The sequence below is a fragment of the Myotis davidii genome, unplaced genomic scaffold (genome assembly GCF_000327345.1).
Source record: "Myotis davidii unplaced genomic scaffold, ASM32734v1 scaffold964, whole genome shotgun sequence".
Taxonomy (NCBI): domain Eukaryota; kingdom Metazoa; phylum Chordata; class Mammalia; order Chiroptera; family Vespertilionidae; genus Myotis; species Myotis davidii.
In genome coordinates, this window is record NW_006298351.1 from 1,789,691 (window position 1) to 1,801,787 (window position 12,097).

The 12,097-nt window shown below is 42.4% G+C and overlaps 1 long non-coding RNA gene across 2 annotated transcripts in view; it reads left to right on the forward strand.

Moving 5' to 3' along the window:
- LOC102751283 overlaps nt 1-12,097 on the forward strand; it is a 33,766-nt gene that overhangs the window by 15,865 nt on the left and 5,804 nt on the right. Inside the window, exons 2-3 of one of the 2 annotated variants that reach the window (XR_436200.1) lie at nt 6,966-7,036; nt 10,357-10,411. This is a non-coding gene — a long non-coding RNA (uncharacterized LOC102751283). Of the gene's footprint in view, nt 1-6,965; nt 7,037-10,356; nt 10,412-12,097 lie in introns of those variants that run through there. The other variant, XR_001515610.1, reaches the window with a different exon arrangement.

The window sequence follows — 12,097 nt, forward strand, 5'->3', positions numbered from 1 at the left end:
AAAAAGAAAAAAAGAAATAAAAGTGAGGTTGGGAGCTTCAGTCACCCGCCAGCCTGAAAACGGCCCTCAGCCCCTCACCCAGGCTGGCCAGGGACCCCAGCAGGACCCCCACCCTGAAGGGGGTGTGGCCAGCTTGAAGCAGCCCTCAGCCACTCACCCAGGATGGCCAGGCACTCCAGCGGACCCCCACCCGGATCCATGACACCCTTCAGGGCAACCCAGCCGGCCTCCACCCATGCACCAGGCCTCTATCCTATATAATAAAAGGGTAATATGCAAATTGACCCTAACAGCAGAGCGACTGGGAATCATTGGTCACTATGACACACCCTGACCACCATGGGGCAGATGCTCAATGTAGGAGCTGCCCCCTGGTGGTTAGTATGCTCCCACGGGAGCTCTGCTCAGCCACAAGCCAGGCTGCCAGCTGCCAGTACAGCCTCTCCCACCTCCTCAGCAGCACTAAGGCTGTCCGACTGCAGCTAGGCCTGGTCCCCGCTAGCAAGTGGACAGCCCTGACTGCCTAATTGGGCCTGACTGCCAGATTAGGCCCAATCCCCCGGGGAGCGGGCCTACGCCAGCAGGTGGTCATTCCCCGAGGGGTCCCAGACTGTGAGAGATATTGGGAATAGGACTTCAACATGAATTTTGGGGTGGTACAATTTAGCCCATAATCGTCATTTCTTTAAAAAATGTTAATAACCCAAGTAATATAGAAACTTGTTGTTGTTATTGCCTTCAACAATACAGGTAAATTTAGCTAAAGCCCTCCTTTCCCCACCCAACTCCATCCAACTGTTAACACTGCTACACTGTTTCTAAGCCTTTGCAAATATGGTGAACTCACATAAAGATACAGTTGATTTTTCTTTTACATAAATAACATTATATTGTCCATACTGTTTTGCAAATCCTCCTCATCATTATTTTAAATGTGTATATTCACCCACCCTTGCTCAGCCCCAGAGTTTAGCAATGGCTAAGTATGTTCAGAACATTTGTTTAAATATTGAAAGGAATGAAGGCATGGAATATAAATCCACTAATGAGTTTTGTAGCAGTCACCTGATATCATAGTACCTCATTTTTCTTGAGTGTAAAATGGAGGACAATAATTATAATACTCACCTCCTTCAGTCCTCAAATGATCAATTAGAGGTTATCCTTATTCAAAAAGAGATAAGGGGCCCAAAATGGAGTCACTTATACTAAGTCCATGTCACCAAACTGAGACTTAATACCTAACCTAATGGTAGTTTCAACCTCCCCCAGGAATATAATCTTAACCGGCCAGTCTGGAATTTCCTGGTCAGCACTAATGAGATAATTTACCTGGTAGACCCCCTTTATCTTGCCTGAAATAATCCTTTCTTTTGTTTTGACTTCCTTGTACCTCCCCACCCCCGCCCCTCTCCACCTCCCCCACTCCCCCGCTTCTGCCTTTAAAATTTTTTCCTTTTCGGCAGCTCTTTGGAGTTCCTTTCTATTTGCCAAATGGGATGCTGTCTGATTCATGAATTGTTGAATAAAGCCAAATAGATCTTTAAATTTACTCAGTTGAATTTTTATTCAACACCCTTCGCTATAATACTCAACCAGCATTGTCAACAGGAAGTCCACTATCTTTATTCAGTTTCATTTCCTTGATATTTCTGAGAATCTGGGGAATGCTTCCATTCTCCATAAAACCCATCCTGATGGAAGCTAACATCTGTTGACCAGGCCACTCTTCTGAGGATCTGTCTGCTCTCTGTTCCTCTTTACCCAGAATCCTTTCTCTCAGTTCCCCAAAGCACACCTAATACCAGAAGGTTCCGCTTCAAGTATTTTACTACAGCCTTTCTGGTGGCATCATTATCCTCCCCCTCATTATTACCTCTCAGAGAAGCCTGGGGGGTGCGGGGGGGGCGGGGGGGGCGAAGGTCCTGTCAGCGTTTCCCTAGCAGGTGAGGACTCAGAGGCTCAAAGAGGTTGAGGAACTTCCCCAAGTTCACTCAGCTAACGGGTGGGAGAGCCAGGCCCAACGCATTTTCCAGCGCTTGGCTATTATCAGTGGTGGAACCACAGCTTATTTAAGCTGTTTCACACAAAAGCATTAAAGTAACTGAACCACACAGTGAGATAGTATTCTATTTTCAGTTATCTTCCATTCCTTCTGATTAAATCGAGGAAAGCCTCAGAAACACTCTAATACCCGTTGAAAAGTTCTCTAATGTGCCAATCTCCCTTTCTAACACAGAAAGAGCAGGCAACAGTATCTAGCTGGAGTTTAACGACATTGTTTTGTTTTCCTTGTATGTACTTTTATGGAAACAATGTTGGTTTCCCATATAAATGCTCTATAAAAATATATTTAAGTTTTTTAAAGTGAGTAGATTTACAGAACAGTATTAAGTCAACAAATAGTATGGTTAGTTCATTAAAATGGCAAAAAAATTGTGAGGTTTGGGGCCTCAAGGCTGGGGAATAGTAATAAGGAGGAACTTAAGACAGGATGCCAGAACCCGTTGCCTGGCCTGGCCTCTTCGGTCCCCAGGGGCCACCTCTCTCCTCAGTTTCTGGCAGGGACCCCGAGCCTCCAGAAAAGCCAGTTAACATCTAAATACTCCAGACCCACCAGGAGTGCAGCCTTTTCTTTATGCTGCCTTTTTGTCCTTGAATTTCTCCATTTCAAGGAGGTGAGGGGTTCCATCTCTCTTTGCATAATAAAAATCACTGGCATTTTTCTCTTAAACAAAAAAAAGAGCAGCCAGTTTTCTCCTCACATGCAATTAAATGACAGGCAGCTTTGCCAAGGCGGTTCTTTAGGTCCATTAAAGGCCTGGTAGAGCCTTAGGTCCTAAGAGCAGCCTCCCAGCCGGAGAGCTTTGCTCCTTCCTCCCTGCTCAGAGTGAAAACTCTTCCTGGTGCATGGCTCTGACCTTGGCCCTGGCGTCTTCTGTTCAGACAGGCTAGTTTTTCTTGGGCCAGTCTCCTTGGCTTGGCATTCGAGGCCCTTCACAATCAGTCCAGTAAGGTGAGGTGAAAGCACATTGGGCCAGGACTCTGGATACCGGGGTTCTGGTGCTAGGGTGAGCCCTAATTTGCGGTGTGACCTCTGTGGGTGCCGTTTAACCATCAGTAGAAAGAAGGGATTGCCTCGTGAGAAGGATTGGACAAGAAAGATTTGGACAGATCAGTCAGGTGGTGATAGGTAAGAGAGATCATGGTGAACTGAAGTGGTGGTAGCAATAAGATAGAAGGAGTATTGGACAGGTGTGGAAAGTATTTCTAAGGTAGAACTGATAGGTCTTGCTGATGGGTTGAATGATCTTTTACCCTCTCTGCCTCCAGCCCTTCGGCATTTAATTTTGAAGTGTCCTCTGCCTCTGTCTCTGGACTTGACCGTGTGCCTGGCTTTGGGTAATAGAATGAAGCAGAAGTGCAAGAATGGTGCTTCTAAGTCTACATCTCGAGAGGCCTTGCTCTTTCCTGTGTTTCTGTCATCTCCATGAGGACATTCCTGAGGTAGCCTACTGGCATGGAACAGATACGTGGCCGAGACTTGAAGTGCCCAGTCAGCCCAGTTGAGACTCGTCTAGATCAGTGGTCGGCAAACTCATTAGTCAACAGAGCCAAATATCAACAGTACAATGATTGAAATTTCTTTAGAGAGCCAAATTTTTGAAACTTAATCTATATAGGTAGGTACATTGTTATTAACTTAATTAGGGTACTCTTAAGGCTTAGGAAGAGCCACACTCAAGAGGCCAAAGAGCTGCATGTGGCTCCCGAGCTGCAGTTTGCCGGCCATGGGTTTAGATGACTCTTTTCTAGAGCTGACATTCTGTGGACTGTGGCTTGAGACTGAATTAATTGACCAGCTCAAGATCTAAGAGGCCGAAAGAGCCAGAGCTGCAGTCCAGCTCTCAGACTTGACCATACCCAGCCCAGCCACAGAGAGGACTTCGATGCTTTGCCACTTCAAATTGTTTTATGCCTGAGGCATCCCATGTCAGGAAAAACAGGTCTGCTGGGAATTAAGCTGGCCGCCTGGCTTCCCAATGGGTCTTCTCATGTAAATAATCAGCCAAAAAGCTCTATAGGTTGAAGAAGCTGCTCGCACTTGATCCCTTTTAACACTCCTCCCATCCCAAATGACTGGTTTCAGCAGTTTTCTGTCTTGTCTTTTAAAAAGGAAGATAGGTGCTTTTAAAACTTGCCAGAGCCTTAGCTAGTTTCGCTCAGTGGATAGAGCGTTTGCCTGTGGACTGAAGGGTCCGGGTTTGATTCCAGTCAAGGGCACATGCTGGGGTTGCGGGCTCAATCCCCAGTAGGGGGAGTGCAGGAGGCAGCTGATCAATGATTTTCTCTAATCATTGATGTTTCTTTCCTTCTCTCTTCCTCTCTGATACACACACACACACACACACACACACACACAAACATACACATGCATATATATTTTAAAAACCAAAGGACTTGTATGCATGCATATAAGCATAACCAATGGACATAAGACCCTGGGGGATAGGGGAGGCTAGGGGACTGTCTAGGGCGGGGGAAAAAAATGGACACATATGTAATACCCTTTGTAATAAAAAATTAAAAAAAAACTTGCTAGAAAGCTGATGTTCAGCATAAAATATTTGAACAATATAGAAATGTATAAAGAAGAGTAAAAGTCAACTAAAAATATTATGTACCTACCCCTGTCTGAGTGATCTTTCATGAACATTTTTGTGTTCATCCTCCTAGGCTTTCTCTAAGAAATGCAGGGTGGGGCAAAAATAGGTTTACAGTTGTGAGTACGTGAAACAGAGTTGATTCTTGTGTTATTATTTACTCTTACATTATTTTCCATAGAAACAACTGTAAACCTACTCTTGCACACCCTGTATAAAGACATATATCTTTATAATGAAGACAGGACCATACTACAAATCCTATTATAATTTTTTAAAAGTTCAAGTTGTGATTTATGAAAATACAAAGTGAACATTTTTCAAAGTTTTATTAACTTAGTAATTAATGAATTGTCAACTGAAAAATAATATTGACTAGATGTTTTGTCACCAAAAAGGATTTATTCTGGAAAAAGAAGGGGTTGCAACCCAGTGTACGCAGATGTGGCTAGCCATGTACCTACCCGCTCTGGCTTTCAGACCTAGATGGAGGGATAGTCATAGAAGGGAAAGAAAGTTAAGGAAAGGGGAAGTTAGAATCATAGAGCGTTATTATAAACAGAGTTCTTCTTATAGGGTTTGGCCTGTAGGGTTCTCAAGATTCCAATTCCCTAGAGTGTGAGAACTTCTATAGCCCTAGGTCCTCCCATTAGTCTTCTGCAGAATGAACCAGTCATATAGTAAAACCAGTTCAAAGGAGAATCTGATTAACATACAGCGATACATACACACAATTAAGATTGCAGAAGTACATTTTCTAATAGATATAAAATCGATAACTATCATTAGCACAATAAACTGATATTTAATCTCTTAAATTGTACATTTACAGACAAAATCAGTTTGTATTTCTATGAACAAGAATAATTTGCATTATTATAATTTTTCTACAGTTTATAGGGTTGTGAAATAGCTGAGTCAGAGATAGTGAAAGACAAGCCCTAGCTGGTTTGGCTCAGCGGATAGAGCGTCGGCCTGCGGACTGAAGGGTCCCAGGTTGGATGCCAGTCAAGGGCACATGCCCGGGTTGTGGGCTCGACAGGAGGCAGCTGATTAATGATTCTCTCTCATCATTGTTGTTTCTATCTCTCTCCCTTCTTCTCTGAAATCAATAAAAATATATTTTTTAAAAAGAAAGAAGAGTACAATGAACAACCTTACATCCTTCATCTAGATTTGCTAATTTTGCCACAGTTGCTTTATTTCTGTGTACTGTACACACACACACACACACACACACACACACACACACACACACACATGCCTTTTTCCCCCGAATCATCTGAAAGTTGCTGGTTTGATGTCTGTTTACCTCTAAAATCATTAGCACATATCTCCTAAGAACAAGAACACTTTTCTACACGATCATAATGTTATTGTCACATTCAGTAAATGCATGATTAATGCCGTAATACCTAAAAACAGTTAATGTTTACATTTCTTCGATTGGCCTGATTATGTTGTTTTATAACTTTTCAGTCTTCATCCAGCAGTATAAGAAGCATTTAGTTTCCATGTCTCTTTAGTGTCCATTAGTCTGGAACAATGCCCCCTGCCCGTTTTTTTTTTTTTGTCTTTCTTGACATTGGCATTTTTGAAGAGTCCAGGGCAGTTGTTTATAAAATATTTCACAATTTGAGTTTGTCAAATGTCTCCTCATTATTCAATCAATTCATACATTTTTGGGCAAAATGCTGTTTAGACGATGCCATGTCTTTCTAGTGCATCCCATCGGAAGGCATATGTTATCAGCTTGTTCCATTACTGGCAATGACCTTGTCTATGTTTTTGGGCAAGTGACTTCCCCTTGTTGAATCCTTGACTTTTCCATCTGTAAAAAGGATTCATTCATATAAACTGCTTAGTCTAGTGCCAGACACATGTTAAAGGCTCAAAAATGAAAGCTACCTTTGCCAACAGTGCTGTTATTATTTAAACCTGAGAAAATTCTGTTATTCAGTGGATTAAGGGGATAGAAACAATGAATTTGATTTTGAAGATCCTGATCCAGCTCTGTGACCTTGAACAATTCTTGTCCTCATTCTGATGAACTCCATTTCCCTCACCTGTAAGTCAGGGCTCAGAATCCCTACCCTGCAAACTTCATAGCATCATTCAACAGATTGCATGGGTATCTACTGTGTGCAGAGCAATCACAGTCCTAACGCTAAAAGCAAAGAGTGAGCGTTGCTCTTCTCCTCCTTTAACACATGGTTAATTGGCATTTCAGAGCCAAAGCATAGCAAAGCAGGGACTCTATCCAGCCCTCCCTGACCTCTGTGCTTGTCCTCTTTCCTTCAGGACACTGTGTCAGAAGAGCAAAGGAGCATTAGATGTGAAAACGCTCCCCGGAGCTGCAGAGCCCTATAAAGGTAAAAGGGTATTTCATCAGCCCAATTACATTCCTTCTAGGGAAAATGTAACTGGGAGGACAGCAGGAGACTTTGGGTACATTTTTTTCTTCTTTTCAATTCTTGAGATAATTCATGAGAGTCTTAGGTTGATGTCATTTACCAAGGACTCCTCCTACATTCAAACAATTACTAGGTGAAGGTAGCAGAGATCCAGCCAGCCCAGAATCAAATCCTCAATTGAAGAAGCTAATTAGAAAAGCTTTTTGAAGTAGTAATTCATTTAGGACATTCTTTTGAAAAAGACCCAGAAATGGCACAGGTTATTCCCACTTATATTCCCCTGGGGAGAAGTCAGACACTCGGTCACCCTAACCACAAGCGAGGCTAAGCAAACATGGTTTGGTGGGGCAGCCATGTGCCTGGCTACAGGGCTACTCACAGGCAAAAAAGGGAGGAAGGGTTTGGTGAACAGTCAGCAATTTCTGCCATCTGCCATTCCAGATAGCCTACATTTCCTTGAGGATCTGTGTTAGTTTCCTAGGCCTGCCATAATAAAGTACCACACATTTGGTGGTTTAAAACAGCAGAAATATCTTATCTCACATTCTGTAGCCCAGAAATCCAGGTGTTGGCAGTGCCAATCTCCCTATGTTTTTTCTAGCTTCTGGCCACTTCAAGGAGTTTCTTGGCTTGTAGATGCAATCACTCCCATCTCTGTCCTGACATGGCCTTCCCTATGTGTCTTCACATTGTCTTCCCTTTTATGTATCTGTCTCTGTCTGAATTTCCCCCTTTTAAGGACCCCAGATCTATTGGATTAAGGCCCACTCTCATGACCTCATTTTTAACTTAACTATTTCTGTAAAGAGCCTGTTTCCAAATAAGTCCACATTTGAAGGTATTCAGGGTTAGGACTTCAATGTATCTTTTTGGGAAGGATACAATTCCATTGATAGCAAGGTCTAATATCTGCAACCAACTTTTTGGGCACTGATATCTGGATCACTTGTAACAGAAGCAAACAGAATGTATTGAAGAAAATTGGGAAACTCCTCGAATGGAAGGAGCACTTGAATAATCAGGCTTTGGGAGACAGAAATCAGGGCCACCCCAGGCCAAAATGTGGACATCTCCTTAGGGCCTGCCTTCTAGATGACACTGATCCTGAGTACTTTTGGCCAAGTTTCCCTTCTCTCAAGACACAAATTCTTGGAAGAGTCCCTTAGGTCAGCCTGTAGTGGAGTCAGGGTTAGGGGTATGTAGATGGGGTCAAGTGAAGGGCAGTCTAGCTGGACCTCCTGGGGTGTGGGAAGGGTAGTTCCTCCAAAGAAAGAAAGGGGCTTCTATCAAAAGATGGGGAGGAATGCCCGGCCTGTGTGGCTCAGTGGTTGAGCATTGACCCATGAACCAGGAAGGAGGTCACGGTTCCATTCCCAGTCAGGGCACATGCTATGGTTGCAGGATCAATCCCTAGTAGGGGGCATGCAGGAGGCAGCCAAGAGATGATTGTTTCCATCTCTTTCTCCCTTTCCCTTCCTCTCTTTCAAATTAATAAAAACATATTTTTTAAAAAGATGAGGGAAAGATGTGTTGTGCAGGCAAAACCACAGCTGTTTGCTACACATTGTAATTCATTTGAGAAAGATTGTCAGCTCAGGCAGTTATATTTCTAAATATTTTGGCATTTAAAGGAGCCATTTAGTCATCTGGAAAATGCAAAGTAGTGGAAAAATGCAGTATCATGTGGTAGAAAGAGCACTTATAGTGGAACTAGGAGAGCAGGTTTTGTTTTTTTTTTAATATTTGCAGATGGTATAATCCTATGCTGAAAACTAAAGCAAATTAACTGAAAAGCTCTTGGAAACAACAGGAATGCTCAACCAAGTATCAAGTTTCTAACTAGAAATAAAAATAATGCAGTATAATCAATTAGAAAAAAATCTTAACAGAACTGAAGATGTTATTCAAATTAGCCACCAAAGCAATTTGTAAAGGATTAAACTCAGCAAAAACTGCAAAGGGTCTGAGATTCTACTTGGACACATACAGGATGAAGGGTGGGAAGACTTGTGATTATAAAGATATCATTACTCTCTAAATTTATTTATTCAGTGCAGAAATCTCAGTAAAAAAATAAAATCACCTCAGCCAACTAAAATCTTCATTACTTTTTTAACTTGAAAATATGAGTGTAAAATTCATAGGAAAATTGCCTAACCTTGGATGTCAGGCCTTCATAACCAACAAGCTTCCTTCCAAGGGACAGGGCCTAGGTCAGTGATGGCAAACCTTTTGAGCTCGACATGTCAGCATTTTGAAAAACCCTAACTTATAGGGTTTGGTGCCGTGTCACATATAGAAATTTTTTGATATTTGCAACCATAGTAAAACAAAGACTTATATTTTTGATATTTATTTTATATATTTAAATGCCATTTAACAAAGAAAAATCAACCAAAAAAATGAGTTTGCGTGTCACCTCTGACACACGTGTCATAGGTTCACCATCACTGGCCTATGTTTTGACTCTGGCTCTGCAAGTAATGTAATAATCTTTTCGGGCCATAATGTCCTTACTGTGAAATGGGATAATCATATCTTTCTGCTTACAGAGCTGAAGCAAGCTGAGAGAAAATATTTGAAATAGTTTTCTAAATTGTAAGGCACTCATCAAGCTATAATACAATTTTATAAAAATCCTCCAACAACGCCAGATAAAGTCAACATTGTGAATTTAACAATCACAATGAGAAATATTTTCTTTTTAAAAAAATATATATTTTATTGATTTTTTTACAGAGAGGAAGGGAAAGGGATAGAGAGCTAGAAACATCGATGAGAGAGAAACATCGATGAGCTGCCTCCTGCACACCTCCCACCGCAACCAAGGTACATGCCCTTGACCGGAATCGAACCTGGGACCCTTCAGTCCGCAGGCCGACGCTCTATCCACTGAGCCAAATGGGTTAGGGCAAGAAATATTTTCATTGCTCTCATTTTGCAAAAGGACCAACCCCTTTTCTCTCATTAAACACAGTTAATTAGTGAATACTTGATTCCTTTGGAGGAGAGAGAAAAGCTAATGTGAGCTGCTTATTGCACTAGAGAGGCAGCCATTGCTGTGGCCACTCCCAGGTCATGTGAACTGAGCAAGATGCTCACGCTTTCCAGCACCTCCTCTGCTCCACCCTCCTTACCCTGAGTTATCATTTATCTTCTGTAGAATGGAAGGTTAGGGACTTCATGAAGTTAGAGAACAAAAAGCCTGAGTCCTCACAAATCTGTTTGAACCCTGGTGCCAGCATTTACCTTGAACAATTCATTTTTTCTTTTCCCAGGTTTAAAAATCTATCAGACAGGATGAGAATATCTACCTCATCAAGAAGACCCGAGGCTTAAATGTACATACAAAGTGCCTGGAACATAGTAAATGCTCAATAAAAATGGCAGCTGTTGTAATTACCATAATAAGACTATTATATATGAATATTATTATTCTTGTTATTGCTACTACCTCTAGGGCCCTTTGCAGCTCTGAAATTCTAGGATAATATGTCAGAGTAAAGCTAAAACAGGAAGAAAAGAGAAAAGATTTCCTTAATAGGACTTGAGTCAGTATTGCAAGTGGGACAGTTTTCTAGAAGACAAGCCAGTTGGTGACTCACAACCAGAACTCACTGCGCCCTGTCTGCTCTGGAAAAAGGGGGAGAGTTAGACAAAGCCAGATGGGGCTGAACAGGGGAAAGTCCTGGCCTGGGAGCCTGCAACTGATGACTCCTCAGAGAGTCTAGTCCAAGAGTTTTTAACTCTTATAAAATATATTGAACTGAGGATTTTTTTTCTGCAATTGATTTTTGAGATAGACACCACTGATGGCCAACTCAAAGCTGCTATGCCTCTCTCCTTCCTTGAGGGCAGAATCCTGAGGTGAGTCAGGAGAGAAGGATGCAGCCTCAGGGCAAGGGCTAGGAGGAAGTTTGATTATTCTTGCCGGTGATTGGCTTAGGAATGGCCATGTGACAGCATTCTGGCTAATGAGATAGGAGGGGAGTGTACTCTGAGGCTTCTGGGAAAATTTTCCTCATTGTTAAAAAAAAAAAAAAAGACATGCCCTACCTGTACTTTCCATGGGACTGCAAAAACAGTACAACAACTATGGAGGGTGTATTAGGTTCCAGTTGTAAGAAATTACCACAAACTTGGGGACTTAACACAAATTAGTCTCTTAAAGTTCTGGAGGTCAGACGTCTCACTGGGCTGAAAACAAGATGCTGACAGGATGTGCTCCATCAGGAGGCTCTAGGGGAGATTCTGTTTCCTCCCCCTTTCTACCTCCTAGAGCTTCATTCTTTGCATTCCCTGGCACATAGCTCCTCCTTCATCTTCAAGACCAACAAGATAGTATCTTCAAAACTCCCTGCTCTGTCTTCTTATGGCCTTCTCTTCCATGGTAACCTTTCCCTCTGCCTCCCTATTATAAAGGAATCTTACAACTGTATTTAGAGTTTGCCTAGATAATCCAGGATACTCTCCCTCTCAATATTTTTAACTTAATCACATCTGGAATCTCTTCGCCATAGAAGGTAACATACAGGAATTAGGATCTGAGTATCTGTGGGAGCTATGAGTCAACTCTTCCTCCCTCCCTCCCTCCCTTCCTTCCTCCCTCTGTCCCTTCCTTCCTTCCCTCCTTCTTTCTTCTTTCCTTTTTTCCCCTCTCAATCCTTCCTGTGCACCCTCCCTTCCTTACATCTTCCCATAAGCATTTGTTGGTTCCTGCTGTGGATCAGACCCTAGGCTTGAAACTAGGGATTAAAGATAAACGAGATGTGGTTACTGTTCTGAAAGAGCAAAGCAGGGGAGACAGATGTGTCCACCACCAAAAATGGACATAATGTGGATGCATCACAGAGTGGGGAGGACATTTAACTGGACCTCGAAGGGTAAGTAGCATCACCAGACAGAGCTAATGGGGAAAAGAAGGACATTCTGGCCAGAGGGAAAGAAAGAGCAAATGCTTGGGAAGACAAGAAAGCATAGACGGCTGGTAGGGAGGGTAGGGGAAAGGTCATGGTGTCT